The sequence below is a fragment of the Carassius auratus genome, unplaced genomic scaffold (assembly GCF_003368295.1).
Source record: "Carassius auratus strain Wakin unplaced genomic scaffold, ASM336829v1 scaf_tig00216055, whole genome shotgun sequence".
In the NCBI taxonomy this organism is placed as follows: domain Eukaryota; kingdom Metazoa; phylum Chordata; class Actinopteri; order Cypriniformes; family Cyprinidae; genus Carassius; species Carassius auratus.
Genome location: NW_020528386.1, coordinates 110,418 through 129,802, shown reverse-complemented (window position 1 = coordinate 129,802; position 19,385 = coordinate 110,418). Strand labels below are relative to the sequence as shown.

The 19,385-nt window shown below is 36.4% G+C and overlaps 1 pseudogene; it reads left to right on the top strand.

Moving 5' to 3' along the window:
- The window catches only part of LOC113096970 (rho guanine nucleotide exchange factor 10-like protein), a 92,163-nt pseudogene that overhangs the window by 26,315 nt on the left and 46,463 nt on the right, over nt 1-19,385 (top strand).

Here is a 19,385-nt window from a genome sequence, read left to right as displayed (position 1 = left end):
TTATCCTCATAGATCACAGGCATAAAAGCGCTCCACTGTTCCACTCAAATAGATTATCTATAACAGCACCTCTGATCACATCTCAGAAGTGCAAAAGGTACTGTAAACAGCTTCGTGAAAAAGCTCGCACTGATGCTGAATCACAAAGCTTTTGTGCGAGTCCTTCTACTGCAGCCTGGTACGTCTCTGTTCTTCTAAAGTGCGACTCGACATCCCCATTTAGAAGATCATAACAAGGTGATCGCGATGTTGATCTCACATTACAAGAATACACGAATAATAACAAATCCTCCGACATAGTGGAGGTCCAGCCCTCCACAATGCACTCACAGCTGACCTGTAAAAAATAGAAACCAGATTTGGGGAAATTTACCTCACTACTTGCTCACCAATGGATAATTTGCAGTGAAAGGGTGCCGTCAGAAATGAGAGATAAAAACATCAGAATAATCTGCAAGTAATTCACTTGATTCCAGTTCATCAATTAACGTCTTGTGAAGCAGAAATCTTGTTTGTAATAAACAAAGCAATGATTAAGACTTTTTAACTTAAAACCGTTGCTTCCAGTTAAAACCTTCCAATATTGATTTTTACGGCTCGCAGCAAATTTTCATTTTTGGGTGAACTATTCCTTTAACAAGACTTGTCTGATACCCAAAATCAGTAAACAAAGCTCTACTTTGTTTGGTACCTAAAACTGTATTAACAGTCTTCTGTCAGCTGAAGAAATTGATGGAGGAAGCCAGTGAAGAGCAGAAAGAAAGAGAAAGTGATGATTATATAAAATAAGCAGGGTTTATTGAATTATCTTCAGTATGTTTTGATGTTCTGACTTCATCCCTACTTTAATTGGATGTCTTCCAGTCTGGATTTCATCCTGTACTTCATCTGACCACTACAAATCCAACTATTGTAATTCTAATAAACACAATGGAAAACTACTGCTAATGGAGACATTACCTTCTGAAAATAAAAAAAATAAATAAATCCCTTGAAACCATATTATTATAATATTGAACAACAAGAGCAATACAAATAAGTAATAATAAAAAATGTTTATATGATTAAATTATATAATATGAAATTATTATAAATAATAAAAAAACTAAGAAAATAAAACGGCACAAGTTTCAAGCAACACACACGTTGCTGCTGAGATTCTTTAGATACATCCTATTTAAAATGAAGAATATTGGAATGTTTTACTCAGTATGATTCAGTGTGTTAACATTTCTTTGAAATTATTTTGCATATTTGAATTTCACTAGCAATTTCTGAGTCAAAGTTGATTCAAAGTAAATCATTCACCATTTTTATAGTGTTGTCAGTAAGATTCCTTCTTTTAACCATTTTTACACCTTCCTCTTGTCGCCACCAGGGGTCCCCCTGACATCAGCAGTCTGGTTCCAGTAGGTCCCAAGTACACCCTGAAGTGGAGCGCCCCCTTGCAGCAGGTCCAGGTAGTTGAAGTGGGTCAGGAGGACGCCCAGACTAAGGACACTCTTTATCACCTTGGAGGCGTCAATCGTCCAGGTGGCACGTCAAGATCGGGTGATGGCAACACTGTTGGTGCTGCTGCTTTCTAAACAATCAGATAACATGCAGCCTTGATGTGAGTCTCTTAGACATTTTGAATTAATTGAGCATTTCTTGTGAGCAATGCACCTTTTTATGGCCTCCGCAGATGAGTGTATCTCAGGCGAGGTAGATAAGAACAACACAGGCACAGTATAAGCAATCTTATTTCACTGTCTGATAGACCACAAACATATTCAGCGTGCTGTCATCAGTTTTTGCGCATTATTTCCACCTCCACTCCGAATCAGAGAGAGCAAGTTCAGGAGATTGGAATCGGGGCTGAACACTCTTACGAAACATTATTATGTTTTGTATTGGAAGACGAGGAGGAGGAAAAGAGCAATTGTGGGGCACTAAGATAAATATGCTGACAGGGCACCAGGTACAAAGTGTTATCAGGATGTACAGGTTCTGGCTGTTTAAGCCTTTTACTTTCCATGCTGAAATATTAATGGTATTGCCTGTGGAACACCCATGTTGGATTGTGCACACAGGGGAGCCAGGAAATTAGATGACAGAAGATGTTTAATGCTGGGGCCTAGCAGACAGCTCGCGGGCAGGACTCTTTAGAAGACCTCTTGCTGCCCCATACCTTATTTCTCTTGGAGATCATTATAAAACAGCATTCTGTCCAATTTATCTGCTTTAGTTCTTTTCATGCTGTTCTATAACTCAGCAGTTGCCTCATATCTACTTCATATTTCTCATCCCTCAATTTAATTTAAAGTGCTGTCATAATTATTACACACACACACACATATATATTAACAGACTATATTTTTATGTACAGTATATTACCAAAAAAAATAATTTTTTTTTTAAAGAACTTTAGCACTTTTATTCAGCAGATGCATAATTATAGATACACGTATAATATTAAGTTTTCTGAATCAAGTAAATTCTGTTCTTTTGAACCTTACATTTATCAAAAAAATTCCATGAATCAAAAACAGTAACACTGCTTACACAAAAATATTAAGCAGCACAACTGATTTCAGAGTTTATAATCAGAAGAAATGTTTCTTGAGCTCCAAATTGGGTTATTAGAATGTTTTTTGAAGCGATGAATATATGACACTGAAGGCTGGAGTAATGCCTGCAAAAAAAAAAAAAAAAAATCAGCTTTTGCATCACAGGACTCATTTTGAAATATATTAAAATGGAAATTAGCTATTTTAATATTAATGGTCATAATATTAGTATTTTTATTGTATTTTTGATCAAATAAATGCAGCCTTGGCGAGACTTTCAAAAATATGCAAAAATCATACTGATCCCTAAATATAATTTATTTATTTGATTTACTGTGATTTAAAAACAAGGTGCAGTAAGACTTGTACTAATAATAATATCAATGTAAAAAAAAAAAAAAAAAAAAATACAGTTACGTAGAAAATATAGATTTATAGTGTGCCACAGAAGCTTCTTTCCAAACCTTTTTAATATTTCGACTGGTCACGGAGCCTGTATTCAGAGAGGATCAGTTTCAGTATCTTGCTGTGTAGAGATAAAAGCCAGTGTTCCTCTCCTCTCTACTCTATTGAGTGACCTCTTTGCACTGTTATCACACACTTCTGGTTATGTAATAAAAAGCCGCCACTTTAATCACAGTTTTCCGGACCCCTTTGTCGTAGTCTGGTTCAATGTGTCAGAATGTGTCCATCTTCAGTTATTTATAGCAGCACATAGACACACAACCCTGTTTTTTCTAGTCCGCGCCACATCTCTCCTCCCTCGTGATGTCACTTCATGGGGCTCCTTGCCCAAACCAGATCCCGTGCTCCCCCAGCGTACCTCAAAATAGACTCATTTTTCATCTTCTGCAGGCCCCAGTTCCCTAATTTATTGATGGAATAGGCCACCATTCCAGGAAGAGCACAGCCCTCTGCTGCTGTCACTGTAAAGCAGCACAAAGCAGTGGCATACTGCATATCTGAAAGACCCCTGTGAATCATGAGATGGGACCAGTCCACAGATGGGGGAGCTACACACAAGCATTTTTATTGGGGGGTGAGAATGTATTTCTAATGGAAACATACTGTACCATACAGTGATTTTATTTACTGTATTTGGACAATTTCACCCTCTTTTACATAATAATAATAATAGTTGTTATCACTGTTTTAATTATTATTATAATTTAAATATACTACTACTACTTCTACTATTTAGTTTTTATTATGATCATGATTACAAATTATATAATTATTATAATATATAACAAGTCCATATATATTGTATTAATGGTTTTTACTTATTCTGCTTCTTAATTTGAAATGCATATTAAATAATATCTATTCTATAGACTTCTGCCATTTAGACAATGTAAATATAATGGACTACAGCTATTATTATTATTATTAAATTATACTTTTAACATAATATTAAGTTACATCATTATTAATGTTATGTTTAACTTATTCTATTTTTTTATGTGAATTGTGTATATTATAATCAACATAATATATAAACGTATTGTCCTATTGTTATTTGTATTATATTATTATTATTATTATTATTAAATATACTTTTAACATACTATTATGAATACCTTTCTTATTAATTTATGTTTTTACTTATTCCATTTTTTATGTGAGTTGTGTATATTATAATGTACATAATATATAAACGTAATATCTACATGTATATTTAGATAATTATGTTGCTGTTTTGGTTCCTCACACTTTGGTTCCTGGAAATGATCAGAGAAATGTTTCCTCTGCGACCATGCACATCATTTTTATATTTGTTTAAATGTGCCAGACAGATCCCTGCTAAAATTGTACGTGTAAAAGCACTCTGTTGTGGTTGTCAGTTAAAGAGTGCAGATTTGAATGAGAAACCCAGATTTTAGGTGCCATTCTGGCAATACCTTTGTTGTCTTTAGGTTTTGGACTTCTGTATTGTGCCTGCATAGGCCTCTGCTGGTGGCTGCCCAGCATGTGTGTCAGCTTACATATGACAATGTGTTTGAGAGAGATAGACTGGTGGAACTGGCAGAATAGCATGCCATAGTGTGGAAAAACCAGATCCCGTTACACCAACTGGATTAGTCTGGATTACAAGTCAGCACATTCACCTGAGGCCAAGGTGGGCCATGAGCCCAAAAACCTGTAGGCCTGCCTAAGGCCTTGCCACAGCAACCAAAAGAGCACGTTGACTCTTCCAGCTTGCACTGTAGGGGTTCACTGTGCCTTTTTTTTTATTCAAATGTGCCTGCTATTGATCAAGCCGTGCCAGTGACAGATGTCTCAGTGACTGTGTGAACTGAAGACCCTATTAAATTTCTAAAGGTTAGAGAGAGACAGACAAAACAGCGAGAGAAAGATGTAGAGGTGTAGAGAGAAGTGGATGCAAACCTAGACAGACAGTGAAAGACACAAAGACAGGAGAGAGAGCGGTACGAGAGACCGAGAAAGATCTCTGACAGACCTTGTAGCAGTACTTCGAGAATTAGGTTGAGCTGGGGGCCAACAATTGCCCACATCGCCCCAATTCTGCGCACAGGTCACCTGATTATGCGGAGGTGCTGAAAGGCCAGACAGTCCTGCGGTCTTCACATCCAGCTTTGGGATTTAATTACACTCCTTATTCCTGGGCTATTGGTCGGAAGTGTAGAGCAGATTCACCCCAGCTATTGATTCTGCAGGCAGAGACCAGAGACCGCAAAAATGAATGGGGATTCTTATCGATGGTACATTTCACGTCTAATGAGACACCTGTGTTCATTTCGTCACCCTTAAAGGGCTTCATATTTCTTAATGGCTTTATTTTGCACTCTTCTTCTTTTCCCTATAGCATTAGCCTGTGTGGCTACACAAACAATGGGAGATCGATCTATCCTGAGTATCGATTCTCTTTGTTAGTGGTGCTACTGAAGAGTATTGACATATTAAAGTTTGGTCATAGACCCAAAGTCTTTAAAAAGTTAAGGCCTTTGATTTTGTTTCGATTTGCATTTGGCCAAGTTTTCGAGTGAAAGCTTGGAACACAATCAGTCTGTCTTCCTCAGGTCAGGTATCATTCTGAAATCCGTATTTTATGTCATTAGGCCTTTAACTTAACGCTGTGCAGGTTGCAGATCTATTATCTGAAATAGAGGAAAGTGCATTGTAGGGGAAATGCTAAAGTGTTTTTATATTTGAGCGTAGCTCCCAGTGTAACCGATCCATCCCGACTCGATTACGTATTCGAATGATTCAGCACCTTACGGGAAACCCATATCCACAGAAATAGCATCTCCGCTATTAAGAACCCTGGAGTGCAGTTGCTTTTCACACTCCGGGGTTCATGCTCTGATAAAGCATGGCATGCAGTTTAAGTACTGGATAGGTAAAGCTGGTTATTTTTGATTGACAGGAAGTATCATTCTGGGTCTGCCCCGTCTGTATCAGGAACTGCAGGAGTTGCAGCATGACCTCTCAGTGGTAGAGCAGGAGGGGGGGGACTTCGGGATACCTCCCTGAAATGACATTTTGCAGGTTGGGAAGTTTGTATTTAGACCCTTCAGTGGGAACCTGAAGGGCAATGATGTTACACATTAAAAATATAAAAAATAAACATTGGGTGATTTAGTTAAGAAAGCAAGTTAAAAGTAATTGTAAAAATGGCCCATGAGCTAAAGTTTGTAATGAATCAATTAATAAATACATTAAATTAAATGTATATAATGTATAAACGGCCTATATTTGCATGTATTTGCAATATACATGTATAATAACTTTTAAAAATTCCACCGACCCCAAACTTTTAATGTAGTTGCATTTATTATAATTAATAAATATTGTGAAATGTTAGAATTAAATTTCAGTTTTTCTATTTTAATATATAGTGCAATTCATTTCTGTGATGGCAAAGCTGAATTTTGCTATCTTGTGCAAAGCTAGAGCATATTGTTGTATGAATATGATTATTAATTGTGTTTGCGCACAAGTTATGGAATTGCACAGGTGTGTAATTGTAGTGTTTATATGAGAAGCCAGAGGAAAATTTCCACATTGTTGGATTATAAAGGACAATCAATCCATCAGTCCATTAATCAGTAGTTCAGAAATCATTTTAGTATGCTAATTTGGTGCTTCAATAACATTTGTGCTAATTAATTTTATTTTCTCTTTCTTTTCCTTTTTTTTTGTTGTTGTTGTTGTTTTTTCAGGACCCATTGATTAAATCTAAAATTAAAAAGAATAGCATTTATTTTAAATATGAATATTTTTAGAACCATAAATCTCTTTACTGTCATCAATTTAATGTTCTTGCTGAAAATAAGTACCAATTTCTAAAAAAAACAACAACAAAAAAACTGACCCATCTTACTGACCCCAAGCTTTTGAACACCATTGTAAGTTAATACTGTATGTATAGTCACTTGCACATCAACTTATATAAGGTCAGCTGTGTTTTTTAATAAATAAACAGATTTTTCATCATGAAAAAGCCTAAGTGTCCAATAATAATAATAATAATAATAAAGAACAAAGTCCAGGGAAAGATCAAGGTAGATGTTATGAAACAGCAATACAAAAGCTGTGTCAGTCACACATGCTACAACCACGTGGGGTAACAGTGTTTTAGTGCGTAATTAAATTGTGATCAGAGTTCGCAACCAAAGACATGGATCATCAATTGATTATCATGGCATGCTCTTGATAGTTGGATGACAACATGGGAAAACCTTCACAATCTGATCCAGAGTTAATGTTTAGATCGGAGATAGCTCTGAACGGTGTGTCTACATAGCACAATGCTTCTCTCAAATCAGGACAGCTCCCCTGATGATTTGACAGCCAGTAAGCCAGTACAAAAACAGCTAGATTGCTTTTTTTTCACCTCTCAGCGTTGTGGGTAAACAGTAACAGAGCTTTGTTTTGCATGGTTTCCTGACCACAACCATGCCTTTGGCCTCTCTCCAAATGACTAATTCCTACCCACAAACTAACCAGAATATAAATGTGCAGCAAATAGAGAATGAGTGAACCTCTGCAGACCTCATTGATTTTGGAGATGTATTTCAATTGGATTTGGCTTATGGGAGGTGAGAATAATTTTGTTTATGACAGGGAAACCTTTATTATTTCATAGTTAACATAACAACAAAACATGAAAGATGCAGTTAATGTGATATGATGCAATGGTTTTCACCTGGTTACAGGTCTGTTCTGATATGGTCAGCTGTGCTAAACAATGCTAAATGAATAATAATAAAATACAACTTACCAAAGGTGACAGCAAATATTTTATATATTGTGTTTACTAGGATTACAATTGTCTTTCTTTGCTGTGTTTATAGAATCTGAACACCACTGTAGCACAGGACTGGTATTTGGCTCTGCAAAGGCTAATCTGCATCAAGGAGGACCAAATTCAGAGTGCCAACAAGTGCCGTTTACGATTACAAGCCCCTGGCAGACCAGACAAGTGAGTAACCCTAACCCTAACCCTAACCCCAACCCTAAACAAAGTCTTCTTTGCATTGTGACAAAGTTGGTCATTTTTCTTCAGCATCCTCGACAAGGTGAGTTCACATTTTGATGTGTTCAGGCATTTGTTGTAGCCATATCTAATTCAAAAAACACATTTTCCTAATTTCCTTGTTCTCCTGATAGATTGCATTTGCCTCAAGAAAGTTTGTAGTAAGACATGATGCTAAATGGATTTGATATCTAAAAAATAAAAAAACAATTTCATCTCGATTACATCACTGCTTGATTTCAGGCTGGCAGTCTTGTACATTCTCTGGAGCAGGTGATCCCAAGTGGCACTGAAACATAATTGCGAATTACAAACATGTTAATGTTCATCTGCAACAAAGATAAGACGATGAAGGATCTCGGCGCCATGTTAATTTCCCCTAATGAAAGCACATTACCTGGCTTTATTTGTGTCATGCGTTAAAAACCTGCCCCTTGTCACGTTTAACGAAGCCAAGCAGCAAATTACAAGTCTAATAGCGTGATGGGAAGTCATTAAGTGATAGTTTTCAGATTCGGGAGATCAAGGAATGCTGGAGGTAAAGTTACATAGCCCCTTTCAGTCTGGGAAGTGCTACATTATGGCTAGTCACAGAGCTTATTCAATTAATTTAACTTAGTCTGGGAGCTGCTGTGTCCAATTTGGAGCCAGTAGTGTTATTTCTCTTTGATGCGTAGACAGGGACTTTAATGTACTCTTATTATGTCACATTAAGAGTCAGTGAATGTAAATGTGTTGAGGCGGAGGCTGCACATTTTTCACAGTGCACTGCACCTGAATGTGCTTATCTTGATGATGCTGCGCGAGAGCGGAAACTTCACTCATAGAATCGGCCATGGAAGGAAGAGAAATGAAGACAGATTAGTGGAGGATTCAACTAAGAAAAGATCTGAGTAGATGGGGAGAACATGAGAGGAGAGAAGCAGAGAGAAAGAAGATAAAATATAAAGCATAGAGCAGCTGACGTTTCTTTAACTTCCATGTTCTGTTAAGATTATATTTGAGGACTCCAAAGAGACTCCAATGATTTACATGTAAAAATAATACTTATAATACCTTTATTTATTATTAAAATTTAAATTTCATCAAGAAATCTGCCATCATTTACTCACCCTCTGGTCATCCTGTAAGAGATTCTTGTTTTGCTACGGTCACATTCCAAAACAACACTGCATGGACCCCTTGATCTTCGTTGTATGGACTTAAAGACATTTTTTCCACAGAAGAAAGAAAGTTATACAGGTTTGGAATGATATGAGGGAGAATAAATGATTATCCTTTTAATAAATGGTGCTGTTTTCTTTTAGAGCCTAATGACATGAGGGTTAAAGCCAACTCGCATGTTCACGTGAAGGTTCAACACAAGAATATATTTTATTTGATCCTCACTACCAGGATACAAAGATAAATAGTGCCTTGCAAGCGGATAAAAGGTACATGGGACTGATTTTCTGCCTTTGCACATGGAAGAGACTCAGCAGAACGTTTAATCTCTGTGTGCTTTCTCAGCCTGATGTGACAGCCCAACCGGCCCAGAGCGGCTCAGTACCCTGTAGTCCTCCCAATATCTTGCAGATCCCTGCTCTTCAGGCCTGCTTGGTTGGCTCACGTTCTGCAAAACCCAAAAGAGCAATCTGCTCAGTCAAATGTTCACCAGAACCTCTGCCCAGCTTCCAGAACAGGCATACTACCTGAATTTTCCATTACCTTCATCGGCTTGCTGTGATTTCATAATGCATTGATTTCATTACTACAGGAAACTGAGATCGTTCAGTAGTACAGGAAACCTGTTCGTATTCATAACCAGTAATTTTTTTTTTTCAGAATAGCAAAATCTATTAACCATTCCATTAATGTTTAAATGAATCTCCAGTGTGAAATGTGGACTGATTCCCCAAAAAAACGATTCTCATGAACCAGCTCTTTTACTGAATTAAAAATACAACAAAACCAATAATATTTTATATTTAGCCACCATAAGTGGTGCTTCAAGAATTTAAAATATAGTCTGAATTTGATTTTTCCAAACAACTGATTCCATATGAGCCAGCTCTTTTGTGGTCAGATTCCCAAACTTAATACTTTTTGTAGCCGTACTTTTATTGACTTAAGAATATTCAGTGATATGACTTGAATACTACTTGAATCTGTTTTTGGTGTTATGGAGACTGCCTTGGACTGGTTCAGATCTTATTTTTCTGATTAGAGTTTTTTTTTTTTTTTTTTTTTTTTTTTTTTTTATGGATGGTCACAGATTGTTGGTCTGGGTAGAACTGGTGTCCCCCAGGGCTCAGTTCTTGGTCCTTTGCTTAGTCCTCTATATTTTTCCATTCAGTCAACTATTAAGATCTCTTGACCTTAACTACCATTTGATGACACCCAGATTTATATCCATTCAAAACTAGGTCAAGATGTGGACTTATCCCATCTTTCAGTTTATATTTTCGGAGATTAAGATATGGATGTCTAACAATTTTCTGTGCTTGAATTGTTCTTAAACTGAAGTCATGCTTCTCTGCTCTCCCCATCAACTGCACAATGCATGTTTAGCTTTGTCTGATGGTGTTGGGCTGGAGCTAAAAAATAAATATTTGAGTCATTTTTTATGCCAGCCTGTTGTTTGAGGCTTTTGTGCAGAGCACTGTTAAGACCTCATTCTTACATCTCAGAAATATTGCACGTATGTGACTTATGTTGTCTTTTTCCATTGCTTTAAGTAAGATTAATTATTTTGTCTTCTCACTTTTAGACTACTGTAATGTCTTTCTCACTGGAGCTAGTCAGGGGCTAGGGTTGCTGACCATGTAACCCCTTTTTTGGCATCGTTGCATTAGCTCCCGGAAAAATAATGTTAATTTTAAAATCCTTATGTTTACTTAAAAGGTACTGCTTGGTCTGGCTCCTCAGTACTTGGCCGAGCTTTTAACACCTTATTTACATGTTTGTATTTGTAATTTGAGTTCTTCTCACAGTGGTCTTAGTCATTCCTAAAACACAGCTTCGGTCTAGAGGTGACAGAGCTTTCTCATCTTATGTCTGCAAATTGTGGAATTCTGACATCAAGGAGGCAAATTTAAGTATTTTTTAAAATCTCATTTTAAAACATTTTACTTCAGGATTACTTTAGCTTACTACTTTTAGTGTAGTCTAAATTTGAATTCTAAATGGTTTTATGAGCTAATTATTTTTAGTGATCTCAAAAACATAAAATGCAACGACATTACCTGATTCCTAAATCATTTGTAAAAAAGTTTAGTAAATAGAATTATACAGTGTTGTCTTGTGTTCTTATTAGTTGGTGAATCAAAAACAAAGTTGGCAACAAACTTCTGAGGGCACTAAATACTAAGAATTTAATTTCTTTTTTGCAAACGTACTCTTCAAAAGTTCTAAAATATCCTTAATTGAACTGGTTAATGAATCAGAATGGAATAAGATAAGAAACTTTATTGTCATTATAATAATAAAACAAAATTTGTGTGGTAGCTCTCCGAGACTAGAAGCATTGAAAAAATATAAGAATAAACAAGATATAATTTAAAATAGAAATAGAAAATAGAATAGAAAAAAATAGAATAGAACCTAGTAGCGCTGTCAAAACTATAGTGCTCATTTGGCTAATGCTAATTGAGTCCGGCTCACAACATTTCCTGATTTGGTTTTGCCCTCTTTCCCCATTATTTCCTTTCCTCTTACCACTGGTCTATAAATAAAAGGTGGCAACCAGGCCAAAAAATTATGTTAAGGAGAAAAGAATAACATTATTGGAGCGAGGCACAGAAGAAAAGGAAATAAAGCTTTGAATACAAAAAAATAAATAAAAATAAAATAAAAACTAATTTAAAAACTTTCTCTCTTTGGTACACATACACAAATCCTCTCTCTCTTTAGCTACCCTTCTCTTTAAAAACACACACACATACAGACCTGGGGAGAGAGACAGCATGCATCCATTGTTCTTTGTTTTTCACCTGCTGTAAGTCTATGAGCCTTCATCAGATAACTCCTCTCAGCATGCAGCTAAAGGGGACGATGACACATGGAATTTCAAAGCGCTGGCGCCACTGAGGCTGATGCACATTCAGGAAACAGAATAATTAACATCACCCATTGAACTTGCTGCAAGTCTGCGTATGCACCTATGTATTCTGTCTGTTACACATTGACAAAAACACAGCGGGTTGATTGAGAACAAAATATGAATATAATATACTGACAGATGGCTGAAACAATGGCAAGTCTTCAAGTCTTTCATACTAGTATGTTGTTTTTCTTCTAGGTCTACTGAGATCTGTTCGTGCACTGTTTTTAAATCAACTTTTTAGACACCTTTTCTGTTGTGCCTAGTGCTTTTCACACCTGAAATTGTTAATATAAGAACATCCATACCCCGTCCTGGATTAGTAAATCATCCTGGGTTTCCAGGTTTTCCATGGTTTCATTTTTAAACCATGGCTTAATGTTCTTATTTACATTAAGATTTAAAAAATGTAGGCATTTTACATGATGCTTTTGTTAAAAGTGACTTGCATTGCATCACATTTTATCACTTCATACAAAATTATTTCCATGACCATGGTGGCGCTACTGACTGTTTGAGCTTCAGGATTTGCATATTTATGAAGTTAGCCTCATTTGATTGGACAAATACAGATTGGCCACACAGATTCAGTTTTTTGAAACACTAGAAATATCTCTCAAACATTTTTTTATAATGATCACTCAATTTAATTCATTCGCTTTTACTGTCTCACTTACGCACTGAAATTAAACCGTGTGAAAGCATATTAATATTAAGGCAGTTTATGATTGGTTGTCTGTGGCGAAACAACAAAAAACATTGCTAACCCATTGTGAGACCTAGAGTTTAAAAGAGGCCTTAACTTGGTTTTAAAAATATGTTAACCCAGGGTTAAGTGTGAATTTGACAGGTCAATTGATCTTGGACTAATAGACGTAGGGTTTGTAGAGCTTATAGGCATAGAGTGGTTACTCCAAAGCCACTTCCTGTGTGATTTACAGTCTCCTCCAGTCAGCACAGAGAAGAGCTGAGTGTCTTGCTTCCATTCCACCATCTGTCCTGTCATTCTGCATTAGTGTCACACACATGCCACAGCGCTGACCTGCAGCCATAAATCAGTCTGTTCTCTGCTCTCCGTTCTGCCCTTTCTGCCTGGGAGTCTGCCTCTTCTGCTGTTTCTTCATTCAGGCCGCACAGAGACACACAAACTCGCACGCCCTCTCACATCCACCCAGATTTTCAATCAGCCTGCGGGAGGAACCCAGGGCCGTTCTGTTTATTGTGTTTAGACTGACGTGGTTTCCCAGCTTTATCCCAAGAATCAAATTTAGCATGGAGCCCACTTACTTCGCTCTGAACAACCAGCCCTCCCCATCCCACCTCTTTTTGCTTATTTTCCCCTGTGAAGTGAAATCTGTGAGTTGTTGTTTGCGTTTGCCGTTCTGGGAAGGAGCGAAGCATCACCTGAATTTCATTTGGAATTCACTTTCTTTATCTTGGAGCATCTTCGAAGGTTTTACTTCATTCTTCTGTATCTGTGTATTTTCTCTTCGTGCTTTTCTTCCTTCCTTTTTCCTTTCTCTTGGTCTCTCTCTTACTTGTTCTATGTCTCCTGGGCTAGAAATGAATGTGGAGAAGGCAGAGGCTGCTGGCATGACAGTAGCCAAGGCTGGCGTCATCGTATTCTCCAGTCATTTCCCTTTTAATGATGTTTGAATGTGAATTGCATTCCGTGTCCCTGAGCCTTTACTGAAAGACTCTCTTTAGCAGGCATAGTGTTAGAAATGAAGTCAAATCATTTTTATTTTTATTTTTTAGTGTAGAAAGGGTTCCCGACTCTGAACAAGAAAGCTGGAAAGCTGTATTACGGAGAGTGCAGAGCTGCTGTTCAGCTTGTAGGTTTGCGTATTGCTTACAAAAACTGCACTCTGCATTTTTTAGTATTAAATAAGGGCAATCATAAAAATTGTATCTGGTTTATAATTTAGTACTTCCCTTAAAAAGTTAGTTTGCATAAGTGTATTACAAAATGTAATTTATGTGAATAAATTATATTCAAAGAGCATTTTATCTCACCTAGATGCTTTTGTTGGCATCTGAGATTATTCTATGAAGAATCTTTTACTGGACATCCATAGAACTTTTCCATTGCATTGTTTTATTTATTTTTTTTATTTATGATTATTATGTATTTTAAACCAATCATAATCGTTTGACTGATTCTGCAAAGGGTATGTTTTTTATGACCTTATGAGCACAACTGTCCTTCGTAAGAACAGACTACTAGGGATACATCCGAGGTGTAGATAATAGAGTTTAATGATCAAATCCTGAAATTGAATCACATTTTCAATTTTAAAACTGCCATTGTTTAAAGTCAAATCCAGGTGGGTTTCTTGTGGCCAATCTCGTTTAATAACTCCTATTAAAAACCTCATCCCATCCAGAAGCACACAGTGCTCAGTCATGCTCAATCATTCCCTCCTTGTAGAAGGCATTGCTGAAAAATTCTGGTCCATTAACCTGGCTAAACATCTTGGCTTAGAATGCAGATCACCTCAGCATGCTTACCTCATCTTGTGGCCTGACCCTCTCCCTCCTTCTCTCTCCACATAACCCCACATGCCACCACATCCACGCCGCTTATGGTCTCCTTTACCTTCACACTGTCTCTTTGATTTAATTAAGGAAGGCAAATGTTATGTATCTCCATACCATCTTCATCTCTGCTGTCTGATTTTTCTTCCTATAAGCACAGACTTCATGAAAAATAAGACTCAGCACACAGATTCAGACTCGGCTTGAGACCAAGCTGTATTGGGGAGAGTGGCAGCTGCTCTCCCTAGGGCTCATTGGTGCACTGCAGCAAAACTATTTCACTGTATTATTAATGCTGATAATTAAGGCACCACCATGTTGTGATGTGTTTTTCTGGAAATTTTACAAGATTGTCTAACTCAAAGGGCAGTGGCAGTGCTCCCATGTTGGTTAAGTCATTGTATCTCGCCACCTGTCCAATGTTTTTCTCATGTGCTGTAGGTCTAGTCGTCCTGTGAGCTTCACTGTTGTCTTCAACACTCCAAGTCCAGTCAGCAAGATCTCCTGGGTCAACCGGTTCCACTTAGGAAAAATAGAACTGAGTGAGTTTGAATTTTATACTCCACTAACTCATCATCACTCAAGGTCTATTGATCCAAATCACTGACTATGATTAAGATATAAATAATAACAATAATTTATTTAAATTGCTACTACTACTAATGTTTTAATATTGATATAAAAAATATTTAGAAATATTATTGTAGAACCAGATGGGAGTTTTGTATTTAATCAGAGTTCATCCTAAGAGAAAGGCCAGAAAATTTTTGCTGCATGCAGTAAAATAATAGATGATAAAATACAATTTCACACTCTTATAGAATCAGAAAGAGCTTTATTGCCAATTATGCTTGCGCATACAAAGAATTTGTTTTAGTGACAAGCTTCGAGTACACAGAGACACAACACACAGACAAAAAAGATGTTATACCATTTGTCAAATTGGTAATCTTTGTGAAATTCATTTTATCCAGAGCCACATATATTTCCAGTAGTCCAATACCAATACTATTCAATAAACCAGATATATAGCTTGGTTATCTCATCTCAGCATTTACAATGTTGTGACTTGATGGCTTCCTTTGTGGTTGTCACATCAGTGATAAATCAGAGTGTAGCCATGTTTTATTTTGGACTCATCAATGCATAAAAGTTTTAATATGTTTTTAACTTTTAACATTTATGTTATAAATGCCTATTCATTTTAAGTAAAGCTAATAGAAATTGCCTCTCTGCCTCTGGTTTATTGAATAGTATTGGCATTGGAGTACTGGCAATATAAAATTAATTTCACAAAAGATTACCAATTTCACAAATGGTATAAAATCTTTTTCTTACTTTCTGTATTGTCAAGCACAAAGCTGAGATCGCATCCTTTAAACTCACTATATATGTACACTATACAGTTATTTAAGTTAGGTTAAAAGGTTAAGGTTTTAGACAATAGACTATATTTTAATATAGAATTTATTAATACTATTAAATATAATCCTTAACAAATATCGAAATGATTTTTAATAGCGTACTTTTTCCTGATGTTATGCCTCTTGTAGCATTTTAAAATGATTGATTTTAGTTTTTATGTCTTTTTTTTTAATAATTTGTACATAATAGTACAGCATTTATATCATAAACTCATCCAATGTGCAATATTATAATGTTATAATACTATAGAAGTCTTGAGAGTTTTTAGTAAGAAATGCTCCTGGCAGATTTTGTGGCTGGTGGGAAAAGCCTCTATATTTTTGCATTGGTTTCTGTTGTTCATATGATTGTGAAAATAATTCTATGTAACATTTGGACATAAATGCATTAAATACTGCTATCAGGGCTAGTATGTCTTATAGCAAAGTATTTCCTTGAAATGGTCACATTGGGACATTTAGATTCTTGTAAATTGTGATAATGTTCATGGAATATAATTGAAAATCAAATGTAGTAGCTAGGATTGTTTCATTGTTGCACTGTTTAAAATACAGTACCTCTATCAGTCTGCAGATCATCAAATCTACTAGTGACTGATGGAGTCTGACTTCTCAGTGCCATGCTTCAGCAGTGTTTTCCACTCCGGCTAAAGCTTGACAAAAACAAAAGAAGTAGTTTGACTTGATGAGGGGCATGATCAAAGATTATACTATTCTACTTGATGGGCACACAGAGAAATAAGCAGAAATAGGGTGAACAGGAGCTACGTCTAGGATCCAAGAGCCGTAAGAGTCTGGAACCTGTTTTTACCTCTTATCTCAGATTTCCAATCATTCTAAGGTGTCCAAGCTTTTCCAGTTTTATTTATTTACCCCCCCCCCCCCCATTTTTTGTTAAATTATCTTTATTATCACAAAAATAATGGTCTTACATTTGCTGCCTATGGCTGTTTTTGAGCTGTTGTTGAAAAGTGTTTTACAGCAATAGGCAAATAGCAAAGTCAGTTGACACTAAGTGGCAGCATAAGTGGCAACATCTCTCCAAAAAAAAATAAAAAAAATACAAATAAAAGCAGCTAGAGAATGACAAACATTCCCGAGAGCCATTTTTTTTTTTTTTGTGCAAGAAGCCATTTGGCTTTTTCTGCATTTCTTATATGCTTTCCTGCTTTTTCTTGGCTCGTCAGACCTTGTCCCATCTCAGCCAAACTTGTTGACCAGAATGAGCTTATATTCGCAATTCACAGTGTAACTTTTACACTTCACTTTGCAGAGTCATAACCTGTCTCAATTGGAATGTGATTCTGAAATATACATCATTTCTGTACGTCAAAACATTCCAAGTGTTTTGTGAAGACGGGACAGTCGTAATCCAACCATTACATCCACACTGCTACTCATTTAACCAAATGAAATCACAATAACCGAAATGCTGCTGCAATTTCATGGGTGGCCTGTTGTTGCTGAGCTCTCGTTCGTCCTTTGAGGACGTGTGGGTCTGATGTGGGCAGAAAAAAAAAAAAACCTTTGATTGTAGTCATTTGAGTCCCTTGACCTCCCGTCTGGCAGTGCCACTTCCTTGTGTTATTGATACCTATATTTGTCCATCCTATAGGTCCTCTTTGGCATGTATTGATCCTTATAAAAAAAATCCTGCAGTCTTCCACCCTACCTGTTTTCTGCAATACGCCCTGCTGTTAGCTTTATCTTTTGTGTAATATAAAATGTACAGAAGCTGTTTTGTCTCTTATGAGAGCCATTAACAGGTTCTCGCAATGAGTAACATATGCTTGTATCTATAGAAAACAGGCTGTCAGAAAACAGTGTTTGTGATATTGTGGCAACATGCTGGGAACTCATGGTGCATGAGATCGAGAGCTTTAACATGACTGTGGATGAGTGTGTCCCGAGGGTTCCATAGATTATGAAGATTTTGTTCAGAGATTGCCACCACAACATGTAGAGCAGAGAAAAGGCCCAATTCTTTTTTCCAAATGCTCCCTTGATGCATGTCCACAGGTGCACTTAATATGTTTGACATGCAGGTTTCAAGGGTTCCCATTTCAAGTGAATCAGTTCTGTTACGACAGTTCATGTAAACAAATCTGATTCCAAATTGATTCATATGTCAAGCATTTTAGGTCTTTTATTTTATTTATTTATTTTATTTTTTAAAGCAGAATAGTTAAACTCTGATGTGCACTGCTGTATTTTTCTTATGTAAATTATCTTTTAATACCATCACCGTTATTTTTATTTTTTTTTACCTGAAAAATACCACTGTATTTAAATAAAAAAATCAGTGTACTTAATTGAATGCTGAATTGCTAAATTTGATTTTTTCTTTTTTTTTTAAGTTTGAGAAATTCTTATGCTCACCAAGGCTACATTTATTTGATCAAAAATACAGTAATACCAGTAATAATGTGAAATATTATTACAATTTAAAACAACTATCTTCTTTATTTTCTTGCTTGTAGTCTAGCTAACTCTTCAGTTATGTATAGCTTTTAATTATTGTAGATTGGTAAACTAGGTTCAAAGTAGCTTTCTTTAGCACTGGGCTTGTGGTATGTTTATATTGTTAGTAAATATATGCACATGTACAAACGCAAAAGAAGGGATATTTTTCAGAGTTGATAGGAAAAAGCTTGGAAAATAAATTTTTTTGGCATGGCAGGAGGGAATAAGGAACTCTCTGATTATTTTTGTGCGTATCTACTCAGTGTTCTTTGTGGTAAAGGATGTGACTGATAGTAAAGCACTGTCAATTAGGCACGGGGCCGAATAGTGGTGGATCACTGTTTGTCAGCTGGAAGGAAAGCCAGTGGTAGTTTACCCCACTCCACCAGAGTGACACACATTCAGTCTCCACTCGCTCCTGATCAGTGATCACTGCTGCGGTCTGTCTGGCATGGCTACATAATGAGAGAAAACAGGACTTTTAGAACAATTCTGTGAATTGCTAGTGGCCTAAACCTGTCCATTCATTCACTACATGGCTTAGCAGGAATAGCATCTACGGGAGTCATAGCAACTGTGATCCCTCACCCACCCACAACTTTTGTCCGACATTCAAACGTGACCGAATTACTGAGCTTTCCGTTATCAAAGCATTTTTTGAAACACATTGATGCTTTATAGAAAAAAAAACAACAACAAAAAACATGGAAAATGATCATGCTAAAGTGAAAGAAAGGCCATAGAAGCCATTGTTTACTCTTGGTGTATTCCAAAGCTTTTACTTCATACAAAGAATCTTTTGAAGTAACTATACACTGCATTAAGCCTTA